The sequence below is a fragment of the Choloepus didactylus genome, chromosome 16 (genome assembly GCF_015220235.1).
Source record: "Choloepus didactylus isolate mChoDid1 chromosome 16, mChoDid1.pri, whole genome shotgun sequence".
In the NCBI taxonomy this organism is placed as follows: domain Eukaryota; kingdom Metazoa; phylum Chordata; class Mammalia; order Pilosa; family Megalonychidae; genus Choloepus; species Choloepus didactylus.
In genome coordinates, this window is record NC_051322.1 from 43,150,423 (window position 1) to 43,166,362 (window position 15,940).

Genomic DNA, 15,940 nt, shown 5'->3' on the forward strand with positions numbered 1-15,940 from the left:
GGGTGCCCCAGCCTGAGTGGTGTTGGCATTTGGGGAAGATTTCCTGAGGGTGGGCTCTGTGGTGGGGGTCAGGAACAGGAAACCCGGTCTCAATCACGGGACCATGGGAGCCACGGAAGATTTGGGAGGAGGAAAGGGCCTAACAAAGCAGTGCTTTCCAAGGGTGGAGATGGTGCCAGCATGTGGGATGCACTGTATGGGGAAAAAGCAGCGGGACACACAGATTCCCAACCCTCTCCACCCACCTCCCTGCTCCCCTCCTGCCATGTGTGTTCACTGGCAGGGGAATAACCATGTGTCCACAAAAATTATACCCTAGGAGGACAGCTCCCCGGCCTTTGCCCACACATGACCACAGGTGTGGGCACACATGCAGGTATAGTGGTGTGCCACAAGCGTGCTCATGAGTGCATCTATGCATCCACATGCAAGGGCTCACACAGCCAGGCTCAGGGGAGCACACTCCCCCAGGCCCATGGTGGCCCCCACTTCCAGTAATGTGATCCACTTGGGGTGCAAACACCCCCCCTCCCGTCACTGAGGGAGTGGCTTGGTGACAGGGTAAAATTTATCATCATTATCCTAATATCATCTCCAGGCTCGGCAGTGGCAGCAGCTAAAGAAAATACCAAGGCTTAACTTGGGGCACGCGGGAGAGAGAGGCAGAAGATAGGAAATATGATTTATGATGGAAATCAATGCAATCATAATACTTTGTGCTTGTAAAATTGGGCTGTGCCCACACAGGCCCACTTCAGCCCTGCCTGTCAGAGGCTGGTGGGGACACTGGGGGCTGGGGCCAGGGTGGGTAGAGGAGCACAAATGGTGGGGTGCTGCCCACCACCTTTCCCAGCCTTCCTTGATAGAGTGGGGGCAGGGCAGGGAGGAGAGCATAGTCCGAAGAGGAAGGTGGAAGGAAGCAAATTAGCTAATACCGTGCTGGGTCTCAGGCGCCATGCTGGCCATTTTTGCCCACATAGCTTGTTTTGCTGTCAGAACTACCCTGTGAAGGTAGATAATTATATCCTGAGTTTTCAAGTCCATGAAATGAGGCACAGAAAGGTTAAGAGCCTAAGTGAAGGCCACATTGCCAGTCATGATAGAGCCAGTTCCAAGTAATTCCCAAGTTGTGGTGTTCCCACGGCACCACGCCGCCTGGTGCCCAGCACAGCACAAGGGGTACACGGGGCTGCCTATGTCATGTGGTGTGTGGGACCCCAAGAAGGCACCACCTTACCCAAAACATGCCCCGCCCTGCTGCCCATCCCAGCATCCAGTGCTCCACCATTCGCAACAGCCCTTTGAGTTAAGCCATATCCTGTTCAATTTATAAAATGTGGTTGTGGTGGCAATGGTGGCAATGGTGGCAATGGTGGCAATGGTAACAGAGCTGGTGATGGTCAGGGGTGAGGACGAGGGTGAAGGTAACAGTGATGGTTTTGCAAAATGTTTGCTCCGAACACAAGACAGGGGGTCAGGGTTCAATACAGACATTGCAGGGAGTGCCTAGTTCTACTGCACAACTTTTCTAGAAGAACTGAACCAAGAATCCTGTATGCTGGCAGGGTGGCCTGGGGGACTTCGAAGGGGGCAGAGTGATCTTTCTTCTTGATGGATTCAGACATGAGCATCTTCCGTCATTTGTGACAAACCGTTTGTGCTAGAGATAGGGAAGGGGTAGAAAAATGACCCCTGAAGATCCCCTCTATGTGGGGACACTGCCGTCTGCAGGTAAAGCAACAGTAACTGGGGCGCCTTCCCCCCAGGGGCATTTCCTCCTTAAGTCCTCTTGGAACAAAGGCAGGGTTTGACACAAACCACTGAAGGAAGGAAGGAGGGAGGAGGAGGGAGGAAGGGAGGGGAGAGCAGCTTTCTGGCAGTAGCACTTGTTGAATTCAGCAGCAGGGAAGGAAGTGAGACCCTGGCAAGCAGCCTCGCTGGAGGGCCAAGGATCTGGGGAAACAGAGGCTGGGGGCTGGGTGCACCGGCAGCGCTCAGCCTAGCGGAGGCTCCGAGCCCGGATGACTCCGGAAGGCTGTGGGGAGAAGGGGGCTTCACTTGGGCTTTGGAAATGGGGAGATTCCAGAGGAGAGGGTGTGGAAGTGGGTCCCAGCCCCTGGGGCACCACGTCCCCTCCAATCGGGGCCACCGGCCGGGCCAGCTCTGCATCCACCCTTAGCATCCTGTCCCACGGGCGCCGGGGCCCCCAGGCCTGTCTCTGATAGCGGCCCCCACCCTCCCCGAGCCCCGAGGAGGAAATGAAGAGAGAGGGCGCTGCCGAGAGGGATCCAGGGAGGACGAGGGCGGCCAGGCCTGCGACAGGCGCGCCAGGGCCAGGGCGAGCGCGAGGCGGAGGGCGGCGGAGCGGGGCTCACGGGGCCGGAGCCGCGGGCCGGGCGGGGGTCGGGGTGACGGCGCTGGCATTTCGAAGGGCACCTCGGGGCCAGCGCCTGCCTTGACAAGACCTCGGGAGCGCGAAAGACTTTCCAAACCTAATTAGTGTTTAACGGTCTGGAGAGACGCGGCGTCCGCCGTCCCCGGCCGCACCTCCCGTCCGGCTGCAGATCCTTAATTAACCTTTGAGGAGATGGTCCCCGGGGGCCGCCTCCGGGGGCCCGGCCACCCCGCTCCGGGCGCCGCGCACACGCCGGGGCGGGGGCTCCCCGGGCACGCCGCGCGCCCCCACCCGCTCCCCGTTAAAGCTGCCCCTGGAAACGCTCCCCTGGACGAGTTCCCGCCGAGCTGTTATTGACTAAGGGCTCCAGACCGTTACATTTTGAGGAGAGGCTGTGCTTAAACTAAACAGGGAAAAGGAGAGGAGGAGGGAGAAAGGCAGGCCTCTGCCCAGGAGGGAGAACATTCTGGCAGGGAGGTGAGCGAGGCCTCAAGGGGCAGAGAGAGGGACGGACTGTGACACAGAGGGACGGGTTGTCACCAAACTGCCAGAGACCTTGTCCCCTGGGGTGAGGAGACGGGGTGCTTTAGCCTGTGGGCAGGGGGAGCTGCTGAGGGGCTGCAGGTCAAGGATGTAGGACAAGGCTGGACGAGGAGCAGCCCAGGTGGCTCTGGAGATGGAGGCAGAGGGTGGAAATGCTTGGAGTAGGGCTGGGTTGCAACCTGAGGGGCGGGGGAGCGGGCAGAGGCATTGGTGCTTCTGGAAGGTGCGAACCTGGCCACTGGGCGGTGGCAGTGGCATTCCTGAAGCCAAGGACCCCACAGCAGGGTCAGGGGTTGGGCTGGAGGTCATGTGTACCTGTGGGATGGCCAGGGGAGAGTGCCAAGAGGCAGCCAGAATGCGTGTCAGGGAGAGGGCATGGGGGTGGCCGTGTGGATTTTGGGAGAACCTTCAAGGACACGCAGGCTGAAGAGAAGGGAGTTGACAAAAGCTCTTACCAGAAGAAGGGGAAGGGGCCTGTGGCACCTGGGAGACCCCTGTGTCTGGAGCATGGGGACAGCCAGAGCCTGCCTTCCCAGAGACCCCGCAGGAGGGGACAGGAAACAAGGACAGAACGGGAAGAGGACACCGTAGTGGCAAGGAGCAGGGACCGCAGATCCGCACATATCACACACATCACACACACACATCCATACACACCACAATCGCCCCCCCATACTCATCACCCATCCTCACATACACACAGCACATGCTTACATACACACACTGACACACACCACCCATACACAGACTTATACACCCACTCACACATACTACACACCACACATACACATACCACAGTCACCACACACACACAGCTCCACACACACCACACACCCTCATACACACACTACACATGCTTACATGCTTACACACACCACACACAAATATACATACATGCCCACTCACACATGCAACGCACACATCACACACTCCCCAAAATAGTTACCCACTCATGCCACCCACCCGCATTCTTGCACACATACATATGCAGCACATGTGCTGACATGAAGACCCCTCACCCTCACTCCAGCTCTGACACACACACACACTCACCATGTCACACACTCTCAGAGGGAGTGGAATCTCATGACCCAGAGATCCCAGAGTGTTCCAGAAGGAGGGCCATGATCGATGCTTATTAATGAAGCTGCCCCGGAGATGGCTAATTGATGGCGGTGTGCGGCTGTTGTCTGGAATTTAACCTGATTCATCATTTAGCCTGTTGGAAGCTGGAAAGCTGTGTTAATTAATGCCAAGAAAACAGACTTGGACGAGCTGGAGGTGCAGCCTCATACTAGAGAACGAGAGTAAGGGCGGTGGAGTGGGAGCTGGGGAGAGGAAGAGAATGATTAAATCTAAAGCCCAAAGAACAAAACAAATTCTAAAAAGCAAATGTCGGTGCTATTTCTAGGATGACTCAGGCTTGCACTTGGCAGGCACCATCAGGCTGTGGATGGGGATTAAGAGCAATTTCCGCTGGATTTGCCATTTACTTGGTGTGGGGACTCCCTCCCCCAAGCCCAGGACTGAGTCGGGGGTCTGGGGTGGGGGAGGGTGGATGGGCAAAGCAGGACCCTTCTCCTGGCCGTGAAAGGCTCAGAGCTTGGCAACAGGGTCCGCACCACAGTCCAGGGGCAGGGCCTGGGGTGCTCAGAGCACTGATCAAGGGGACAGGGCTGTAAGGATGTGTGTATTGAAGAAACCAAACCTCAGGTCTAGGTTGGGACAGCCCAGGAGCAGCTTCTGGAAGGAGGGTTTGGCTTGTCTTGCGGAGCTCTGGGACCAGGGCTGATGAGGGAAAATGTGGTGAGCTGGGCTGGAACCTGCTTTCTGATCCCTGAGGCTGACCAACGTGGATTTGGAAACCCCACCTCCGTGACTGTAGGTGTGTGAGCAGACACTGATGCACCCCCCACCGGAGCTGTTGGGGCAAGCACAGCCATGCTAGTGGCAGTGGGTGTCTGGACCCTGCCGAGTGCAGGCTGTGTGGCTGGATGTTCTGGACAAGGAATCAGGTCACACTGCTGCACTGAGGGCACAGCTGGGACTCCACATGTATGGACTCAAATGCCCTTTCCACAAGGACCCTCTGCAGACTGGGCCGTGAGTTCCCAGAGGGAACGGCCATATCATTCCTGTTTGCTGTGCCCCCTCCGTGCCTAGAACAGAGCCTGGCACACGAAGGTGTTCAACAAGCTTGGGGGACTGACTGACTGACTGATTGAATAAATGAATGAATGAATGAATGAATGAATGAAATATGTGGCCCATCACATCAATAGGCTCATTTGCTGGTGCTCCATTGCTGGTGGGCCAGTTAGAGAGGGCAGAGCTGGGGGCCGGGGTGGAGGACAGGCTTTGGAGAGACGACGGCAGCCACGAGCCCCTGAGCACAGGGTGAGCCCTTCCTCTCGGCAGTTCTGGTTCTTCCCCAGAGGCTGGCCAGTCTTTCCAGTTCAGCGGAGTTTAAAGGAGAGCCTGCAGATGGGATGGTAGGAAGGGGGCAAAAATCACAGTTAGGTGTTCCCTCAAAAATGCTGGAATTACCTACTAAGAGAAGGAAGAGAGAAGAGAAGGGAGTAGAAGGAAGGGATGAGGAGGGAGAGGGGAAGGAGGAGGGGGTGGGGAAGGGGGGGAAAGAGGAGGATGGAGAAGGGGAGAAGGAGGGGAAGCAGCTGTCATTTAGTGAGCACTCACTAGCTGCCAGGCACTGTGCTAAGAGCTTCACCTGAATTATCACATTTCCACCTCGCCACACCCCTTGAGGGGAGTACTATTACCCTCACTTTCATTTGCCTTTAAGGGGCTATGTAACTGCCCTGTATTATTCCAACAAGTATATGGCCGAGCTAGGACTGAAACCCTGGCCTCCTGTTAAATTCAGGGCTGCTTTCATCTGGAATTATCCACTGTTGTTTTTTAAAAATTGCACACACACGCCCCCACCCTGAAGAGGGCTGGCGACCCAGCCTGGCCACGCGGGCTAATTACGTTCGGTTTCCATGGCAGCAGATCTTAATTAAGACCACAAGGATCATCCCATCCTTTGCCAGTGCAGCCCTGGCATGTGGGTGGGAGCGGGCAGGATGGACGTGGGGCTTGGAAACAAAGAAACAAGGCTGCCTTTGCAAACAGGGTGGCCCCCCCCGGGGCTCTCCAGTGGTCTGGACCCCTACAGGGTAGTAAGGGTCACAGGCCCCTCAAGTTCATCTCGGCTGCCACCCCCACCCCCGCCCCATACCTGCTCCGATACAGTTTCTCACCGTGTCCCTGCCACAGCCCCGTGGAGCACTTACCCACCCCAGAACCCCGGCCCTGACCCTCGTGCAGCAGTGGGGGGTTGGGGGGGAACCGACCACCAAGCAGGCTGGGAGAGGGCTGGGCTGGACCTCCAAAGGGACCTTGGAGCGGGCCCCAGGGTACCCCTCCTTTGTTTCGGCCAGCCCAGCCCCCACTTGTAGTGAGGGGAGAGCTTTCTGTAAACATGGATTCCTGAGAGAAACGACAGGGTGGAGGCTCAGAGAGGGATGGGAAAACGGGAAGAAAGCAAAGAGGAGGAGGAGCGGGCAGTCCCAGGCAGTCCCACCAATAGGCTCTGCCAGGGCCGGCGCCTCGGCTGCTGGCTGGACACTGCAGAGCCGGCAGCAGCCTGTTGCATAGCAACTGCCAGGGCCCGGCTGTCAGCACTGGACCAAGGAGGAGCACGGGAGGCAGAGGGGGCCAGGACTGAGGCCTCTGCACCCTGCCCTGCTTCCCCCACCCCCCAACACACAAAGCAACCCCACCACGCACAGACCATACTGGGGCCCCTCAGTCGGACGGCCAGGGCAAGCCCCGGGGAGACTGGCCAGCGTCCTCGCTGTCCCGGCCATTTAGTATATTAGGATTCAGCCACCTTCTCCCCTGGGCCCCTTTGCAAGTGGAAGGCGGACAAGGCCAGGCAAGGGCTAGGCCAAGGTTCAATGGAGAACCAGGAATTAAAGCCAATCTGGGGAAATTTCACACTTCAATTCGTTGAGTACCTCCTATGCACAAACTCTGGACTTCCCTCTTCCCACAGATGGGTTGGGATCCAGGTACCCGAACAATGTTGGCATTTCTCAGTCACCTCTGACCTGGCCCCTCCCCTCCTGCCTCACCCAGCGCTGCCTTCCTGGGCACATCTGCCCTGTGGTTGTTTCTGGACGTGGCTCTAGTGGCTTGTCTTGCTAACCTGCTGGGGCACCTGCCACCCACTGCACACACTCAGACCCTCTGCACGACCTGCCCATCCCGTCACCCTCCCTTGGCGTTCCTCACGCTCTAACGCCACCAGGTCTTCAGCTGTAATCCCTACCCCTGGAATACTGGCGGTGGCTCCCACCCATATCCTTCCCACCGCCTCAGCTTGCTCACCTGTCCCGTTGGGTGTCCTGAGACTGAAGGTGATAAACCATGTTGTGCAGTCAGCGCAGTGTCCGCAGCATAGGAAGGACTCGATCCATGTGGCTGGTACAGATCACTTGGGCCACGTGCATGCCAGAGCTATGTGCTGCCGTCTTCCAGGTCTGCACACACTCACGCCCTGATTCCAAGTCAGCCTCCCCATGCCTGGGATGGGGGAGAGTGGCCGGGTCACAGCAGTATCATTCAAGTAGACAGTTCTGCTGCTTCTCTTCCGATCATCCCCTGAGGGCCTCTTTTAACTGGGCAGCAAGCCAGAGTGACACATCACAAAGTGACAAGTGTAACTGGCTGGACTCAATCATGGAAGGCTTTCTGGAAGAGGAGGCAAAGAGTTGGAACTCTACTTTTTTGGTAAATCCAAGAAAAGCAGGGGATGGAAAGCAAAGTGTGGGGAAGGAGGAGGCCTTGCAGCCAGCCTGGGGAGCTGTGGATGGTCCAGAGGTGACCTCGAGTACTTTGCCCAAGGGACAGGCCCAGTGCCTTGGCTGGCCGGCTGGCCGCAGCCAGGGACACCTCTGAGCTGGAAAGTCTGAACGAGGAGAGGGGTGAAGAGCTGACAGGCCCTGCGTGCTGGTTTGTGCCCTGACCCAACAAGCATCAGATGGCTTCCTCAGAGCAGGGAATGGGAGCAAATACTCGATTTATTAAAAAATCTTATCTGGAGGGTTTGCATTTCAATGGCCTGTGGATTTGCATATTTTAACAATAACCTCCTTTTCTTCTGTCTGGTCGGAGCTCACTGGCTGTCTCTCTAAATGATGAGCGCTGCTTCAATAGACCCTTCATAATTGGAAGGTACAACAACCCCACTTTGCTGAATGAGGGAGGATTAAAGGGCCTTTCTCCTTTGGCCGGAAGCAAGGCTGTCCAGCCATGTCCCACTTCTGGCCCCGGGCACTCCTGTCTCAGGGCCAAGGTTGAGACAATGGGGTGTGGGGGGATGCGCAACATAAGATCCCGGATCCACCAAATCAACAGCTATTTGCTGAACGGCTCCTGGGTGCCAAGTCCTGTGCTGGGTTCTGGGTGTGCAGGAGGAACCCAAGAGGCGCCGGCCTCCCCCACAGTGAGGAGGCCCACATTAAGCAAACACATCCACAAATAGCCGTCACGGTCCCAAATTGTGACAAGGCAACAAAAGAAAAGACTGGGGAGCTAGCAGGGGCCCCTAATCCAGAGTGCCAGGCCAAGAAGGGGCAGGAGCTGGCTGCACCTCAGAGAGCCCTGCAGGTCCGCGTCCTCGCCTGGGAGGGGGGCTTCCACCTGGCCTGGCCAGTGGGGGCCTCAGAGTCTGGACCATGGCTGGGGTTGGGGAGAGGTCCAGTGGGGGCAGGCGTCACTTGGCGATAACCACTGGGGGTGTCCTTGAGTCAGAACTTGATGCTGACCAGAGAGAGATTCCTTGAGAATTTCTAACCCCTGTCTATGGAATGAACGATACGTGATTTATTAAGCAGGTAATTTAAACGATAATACATTTGCAACTAGCTCCAAATGAGGGGCACTGCCGTTACCGTGGTCGTTTCTTGCCCTGAGGGGCAGGGGATTGGTTTTTGTGGAACGGTTATCAAGATCCTACTGCGCAGCCCTGAGAATTCAACTGGGCCCAAGATTCAGACCCTGTCTCCCTGGGGCTTTAAACAAATAATTTCACAATTAATTAATTTGCTAATTACCATTGCTAAGTCCTGGCGGAGGGCAGTGTCCCTGGAGGGCCGCCTACTTCTGGTCTCTGGCATCTTGGCCGGGAGTTCTCTTCTCTGACCCTGTTGGGGTTGTTGCTTCCTCTTTGCCCGACTTTTATATCAACGGCTGCAAATTCTCAGTCTATCCTCCCCAAATTGCCCCAAGTTCATCTTAAGAAGGCAGAGCTCTGCATAATGGCTTTTCTGTAGCGGGAGATAGTGCCCAGACTTGGGCAAGACTGAATCCACCTGATGGTCTCTAAGTTTGGGGTCTGGTTTTGGTGGATGCAGATAAATTTCCAGAGTGGTGGGGACCAAAATGGCACCTTCAGGGCTGGCTTCCTGATCAAGTGATCCACGCAGTTGCACAGAACTCCACACTCAGAAGGGACCCCCTCTTGGGGTTTAATGCTCTGTAGTTGCCATCTTGAAATTCTTACTTTTATCGTTGAACTTGAGTTTGGTAAGTGAAGTCTGATGGGACAATGGAGCATGGGCCTGGGGCTTGGAGTCTCTGCTCAAGTACCGTTCTGCCTCCGTTTGTCTCCCCACCTTCCCAGGAAGGGTTCCCAGCTGCCTGCTCCCCGACCACTCAACCACTGCAGCCTTCTGCTCCATCGGGGGCCTGGTTGGGGAGAGGGCTGGGCTCAGGCACCCTGTCATGTCTTAGGGGACCATCCCAGGCTGGCAACACTGGGGCATGTCCAACAGAGGTCATGTCTCAGCAGGGATGAGCTTCTGGCCCACGCCTGCTCCACGCACCCAACACAGGTCCTGATGCAGAGTTACGATACCCTTGAGGGTCACCCATCCACCATGGGTTGGGATATTGGGTCTATGGGAAGGGACATTGCCTGGCTTGACTTCCCCAGGGCCCACCCTCAGCAAGAGTGCCCCTCACCTGGGGCATGGCATGTCAGTCCTGGGGTCAGTGGGAAGGGGTCCCGCCGTCGTCAGGTCTGAGCACACACCCCATGTTGCTAGGAGGGGCACCGGGGGGCTAGTAAGTGGGTCCCAGTGAGTGGGTCCCATGCCAAGGCAGTGTTCCCTTGGGGTCTGCTCCATGCCTGGGGGGAGGGGGCTTCTCTTTCTCCTTCCAGCCTTCCTGAGTCTGGTTTTTTGTCTCTTCTGGCACCCTCCAGGGACCAACCACAAAATACAAATTGTGTCATTTGGTGATTGCGCATACGAGTTAAATGCTCTGATATTTGCATTTAAAACTGGCATTGCACACTGTAAAGATGAGTGGGGAAATTCACACTAATCATTTAATATTTTAATTCTGCTTTATTTAAAACGACATTAAATAGCAAATAAAAAGCACCATGACAAGTTGAGAGAGCTTGGAAGAAAGCAAGCAGCTTTGTATTCAGTACCTTTAACTACACGTTTGTCTTGCTTTTTGAACACAGGAACCCGCATTTTCCTTTTGCACTGGGCCCTTACGCTCTGCCTTCCTCCCAGATCTGCGGTGCTGGTGCATTGGGCACCGACGTCCCACTCGGCCCTGCTCGCAGGATCTGCTTTTTCGCTATTTCCGGGATCCTCGTGCGTGCGGAGTGGGGGCGGGCAGCACAAAGTCTGAGTTCTTGGGAGCTGCTGACAACAGTGGGGAATGGATGGTGTAGTAGCCAAGTTCTGCAGCATGCCCGTGGGTGGGTGAGCAGGGCCTCCCTGCTCCTCGGGTGCTGCATGGACAGGTAGGTAAGGCTGCGTGTTCAGTCAACGCGGCAGGTGTGGGCAAGGTAGGAATCAGCTTTGCCACCCAGCATCCTTCACAGCCTGGGGAGATGGGAGCCTTTCTGGGCAGCAGGGAGCACTCATCGGTCCCCCCAAAAGCCAGAAAAAAACCTCAGTTTTGAGGTTTGGACACTGCCCCCACTCCCCAGAATTACCTCCCGGGCCCGGCAGCCCTCTGGAGGGCCCTCTGACCATCCCCGTGGGGCACCACAGTCCCACGATCATCATCCCAGCTCTCCTACCCTCGTGCCTACACCGGGACACAGGACAGGGTGTTGATCCTGCCCTTCCGAGGCATTTCCAGGTCACAGAGCAGGAACAAAGCAGAGGCTGGCGATGGCTGAGAGCCTACTATGCAGCAGGCCCCACACTGTGTGTTCCCCTCACTTAACCTCCAGCCCGCCTCTGTCTGTCCCTCAGCAAGGCCACCCCACGCAGTCCAGGGCAAAGCCCCACGTCAGGGCCTGGGGTCCGTGACCAGGGCCTGGTGCCTGCTGCTTGAGGAACCAGTCTGTGTGTCTGGCTGTGTGTCTCTGGCTGTGTGTCTGGTTGTCTGTCTCTCTCTCTCTCACACACACACACACACAAAAGAGAAAGTGTGTGTGCAGCAGTGCAAGGTTGTGTGTGGCTGTGGGGACTCAGGGACTTGGAGAAGCCTTGTTGGAGGAGAAGGCTCCAAACCTCTGAGGAAGAGGAGGCTCTGGATGAGGAGGAGTGAGGAGGGGCGGGAAGCTTTCCAGGTGGGAGAGAGCCTGCGCCTTCATTCCGAGACAGCGCTGGGTGGGCCAGGCGAGGCCCCTGTGTGAGGCCTGCTGTGTGACAGCAGAGGGCTCAAGGGCTTGGGACGTCGGGGGGAGAAGGCCCAAAGGCACCCTGTGGGCCTGAGGCAGGCAGCGTGGGTTCTCTTGCCCCTGGAAGGCTGCAGAAAGCGGGGAGAGGAGACACACAGGCAGGGAAGTGACTCTGACACCACGGGACCAAGCTGAGGGAGCGCAGGTTGCACCAGGACGCCAGGACACAATGGGTTAATCAGGGCTTCTTCCTAGAAAAAGGGACCTGTGGAAGAGGGGAGGAGGCACCAGGGAAAATCCAGACTGGTCTGTCGGTCTGTCTGTCTGTCTGCCCGTCTTCCACAGGCCTCTCTTTCCAAAGAGAACCGCACTAGACAGGTGAAGCCTTTCGACCAGCTCAATCATCGTATTTATTCTAATTGTATCGTAATCGTCCCCAAGGAGCCCAGTTCAAATGAGCTTGACATTATTAAAATTTTAATGCCCAGTTTTCATAGCTGAATGAATATTTAAAGGGTATGTCCCAGCTTAAGTTATGATGATGAAGAAATTAATGGAATGTCTTGTTTAATGCATGGATATGTGTTGACGCAAAAAGTGGCAGAGGGATGGGGATGGGGAGGGGAGGCAGAGCCTGGCAGAAGGGGCTGGGGACGGAGAGGCAGCCCGCCTGCCCACGTCTGCTGCTTCCGGAGGCAGAGACAGCTCGGAATCCTGGGCCGGGACCACTCACTCCTGCTGAGAGGGGCCCAGGCTGGAAGCAGAAGCACAATCCCACAGAGTCAGTGATTTCCCAGGACGACAGAGCCCAGGCCCCTCCAGGGAGGCTCGGGGAGCTGATCCTGACCCAGGTGCCCAGAGGCAGGACCCGGGACTGAGGGCCACAGGGCCCTCCATAGGGACACTGAGGACATCTCAGAAAGAGAATATGCAGAGAACTGCTGGGCAAAGGAACAAGGGCAAGGGACAGAAAAGGCATGGTGTTCACCGTGAGGGACACCCGGGGCCTGCATGGCTGAGGGGCCCTGAGGCTGTGGCCAGGGTCTGCAGGCAAAGTTCATCTCTTGGGCCCTCCCCTCCCCGCTCTGGCCCCCTCTCCCTCTCTGCCTTCTCCTTGCCTCTCCCCACCCTCCACCATGCCCCGCCATCTCTCTCCCTTTCCTCCCTGTCTCCCCAGGACAGTCCTGTTCTCCCTGTCTGCTCCTCCCTCCTCAAGGCAGAATCAGGGCTGGATGGGGTAGGACAGGGGTCTGGAGCCCGGGAAGAGGGAGGGAGCTCTGCCTCAAGGCCCAGCCGCCGTGCAGAGGCTGCTCCAGCTGAGAAATCTGCCCGACTGAGTCTGACACTTCATTTCTGCTGAGAATTAAGAAAGCACGGGGCCATCTTTTCTCTCTGCATCTCGCCCGGCACCCTCTGACAGCCCCGCGAAGGCTGTCTGGTCGCTGACTGCTCCCAGATCATAGTGGGACAAGAAAAATGACCCCAGGAGCAATGGGACCATGGGAGTCAGTTCTGAGCTGCTTCACCAGTCTCTTTGGATCACTCCATGGGTGCCCAGCCCAGGGTGGCTGAGAGCAGGGGGGAGCCAAAGAGACCCCAGACCCCTGGAGTACACCGCCAAGAGCTGGCATAGCCAGGGTCGGCTTCCAGAGGGAGGCGTGTTGGGTCTAAAGTGGTAAGGAGAGGGGCAGAGCACTCACGCACTCCCTGGTGTGGCAGGCAGTGGGGCAGTGGGCTGGCGGCCTGAGGGGAGCGCCCCCCGGGGCAGAAGAGACTATGCACAGAAAAAGTTCATTTGCCTACACTTAATTCTGCCCCCCCTGGAAAATGGGGCCCACCCTATTGACCCCCAGGCTCTGCCTTGGGCCCTGCCAATCCCTGGGTCACCCCAACTGCTCTCAGACTTCAGAGGAGAAGACTAGGGCCTGCCAGGGGAGGACTCCCTCCTAGTGGTCCCTAAGGACGAGGGCATCTGCCTGGGCCTGCCTGTGGTCTCTTCCGCAGTCTCGTGGTCTCCTCCACAGTCTCGCCTCCTCCCTCACCTCCACCCTTCCCTCAGCTGTCTCCTGGGCAGAACAGAGCTCCACCAGGCCTGAGGACACACCTCTGCTTGCCCCTTGCTGGGGAGGAGGCCTGAGTCCTCCATCCAGTCCCCTTTTGCTTTAAGCTATCCCACCAGCCCCAAGCCCTTCTCACCTGGTTCTCAGCATCCTCTGAACATGTAGACAGGTGTCAGGGACCTGGGTTCCCATCTTTTTTTTTTTTTTTCCCCTTTAAAATTTTTTATTAGAGAAGTTGCAGGTTTACAGAAAGATCATGCTGAAAATACAGAATTCCCATTTTTAAAAATTTTGCATTAAGATAGTACCTTTGCTCCAATTGTTGAGAGATTATATTTATAATTGTACTATTAACTATAGTCCATAGTTTACTCTGTTGTACAGTCCTGTGGTTGCTTTTTATTTTTATTTTTTATTCTGGCAACATATACCCCATCTAAAATTTCCCCTTTTCACTGGGCTCCATTTTTGATATCACCCATTTACCACCTGTGTGACCTCAGGCTAGTTTCTTAACCTCTCTGAAACTCCATTTCCTCGGTGAAAGTGAAAGGTAGCAGTCTGTTCACTCAGCTCATTCGGGAGGTTGTGCTAAGCCAGCAATGTAATGTACGCAGTGACTATTCTCTAGAGGGCTGTGTGCCCTTTGGGGGTCCTGAGCTGCCTGAGTCTCCCCCTTGTAAGGCAATTCCCCGTCTTAAATGGTGCCTGAGAGAAAAGGGGGAGTTCCCTGCAGGGCCCTTTCCGCTTGGGTGCCAGGGAGGCTTCCTGGACTGGGGGAGTCTGTGGACCCCCTGGAAGAATGAATAGAGGAGGAAGCTGGGAGGGACAGGGAAGGAGCTTTCAGCCAAGGGAGGGGAAGGAGAGAAGGGCCTTGGGGGAGGAAGGTATCCTAGGACATGGGGAGGGAGCAGTGGAAGAAGTGGGGGGCAGGGATGCGGCAGAGTGGACAGGCTGAAGCTGAAGAGTTTTTAACCCACTTGGTGGCCCAAGGAATCTGGCCCCAAACTCCCCCTTGCCAGAATGAATATTTTCTCCACTTCCTTCCTCCTTGGGCCCCTCCTTCGGAGCAGCTGAGGTCAAAGGAGATCAACTGTATGAACGCAAGCCCAGCGCTGTATTGTTGGCGCTGTCTCTACCAATCCTGGCTGAACCCCGGGTCTGTCATTTCTCAGACCTTTGGTTTTCTCATTGGCAAGAGAGAGATAATAATCCCTACCTCTGAGAATTATAATAATTACTTGAGCACGAAAGATGCAGAAATATGCCCAAGAGAATACAATGGTCAGAACTGGGTCTGGGCCAGTCCTTGGGGCTCTGCTGGAATAGGAAAATATTGCAGGTTTTGGGGAACACTAGGAGGAGGGGGTATTCTGGGAGGAAGGGCAGCCCAGAAATGGTTGGTTGCTGAGCCCCACAAAGCACTGGAAGGGAAACCAGGAGGGGCTGGCTCCCCTGGGTTCCCCCTCATCCCCATGCCCAAGCAGGCTTCTGGCACCTACCCCCACCCACACCCCCACCTCAAGAGCTGGAAAGGAGGCAGTTTGCCGGGAAGCCAGGGCTCCCTAAATGAAGCCGGGAACTTTATGTCCCTCTTCCTTCTCCCTATAACTGGCATTTTCTGTGACCAGACAACTTCCTCTGGCTGGGTGTGCCGCGGGTATTTGGTGGCAAACAGTAGCTCCCTGATCCCCCTTGGGGACTGGCCTCCCCAGGGTCCTGTCCCGCCGGCCCGGCCACCTGCGCCTCCTTCCCTCTCGGCTCGGTGCCCGGCCTCCTGCCTCTGCCCTTGGTCGCCGTGGCTCTGCCCTTCCCTGCTCTGTCTCACCTTGCTGAGTCACGACACCCACGCTCCCCCCATCCAGCCGTCTTGAGGCAGCCAAAACTCCCTTCGAATCCTAGACCAGGAGGCCAGAGGAAGCCTCGTGACTGGCCAGCCCGGCCCAGGTACCAGAGGAGAGCTGGCAACAAAAAGTCACGAGGTTCAGGACAGGGGACAGAAGTGGCCCTGGAGGCCGGGAGGCCGGGAGGCTGATCCTGCCGCGTGTGGCCTTGGCAAGCACGGGCACTTCTCTTTGCCTCGGCTTCTCCCTCTCTAAAATGGGGGTTTTAGACACAGGCCTGCCTGCCTCTTTGGGTTTGGGTTTGTGCGAGACACTCCAATGAGATAAGGGATGAGGGATGTACCCGACCGGCAAAGGCACCTGTGAAGACAGAAACGGAAGTCTGACTCCGTTTGAGCAACTCCGATCATTTTTATTGTTTAAAATATCTTGGGAC

At 56.5% G+C, this 15,940-nt stretch overlaps 1 protein-coding gene across 50 annotated transcripts in view; it reads left to right on the forward strand.

Annotated features, from left to right (window-relative positions):
* CELF4 (CUGBP Elav-like family member 4) overlaps nt 1–15,940 on the forward strand; it is a 296,970-nt gene that overhangs the window by 209,948 nt on the left and 71,082 nt on the right. The gene's annotated exons all lie outside the window — the stretch shown is intronic.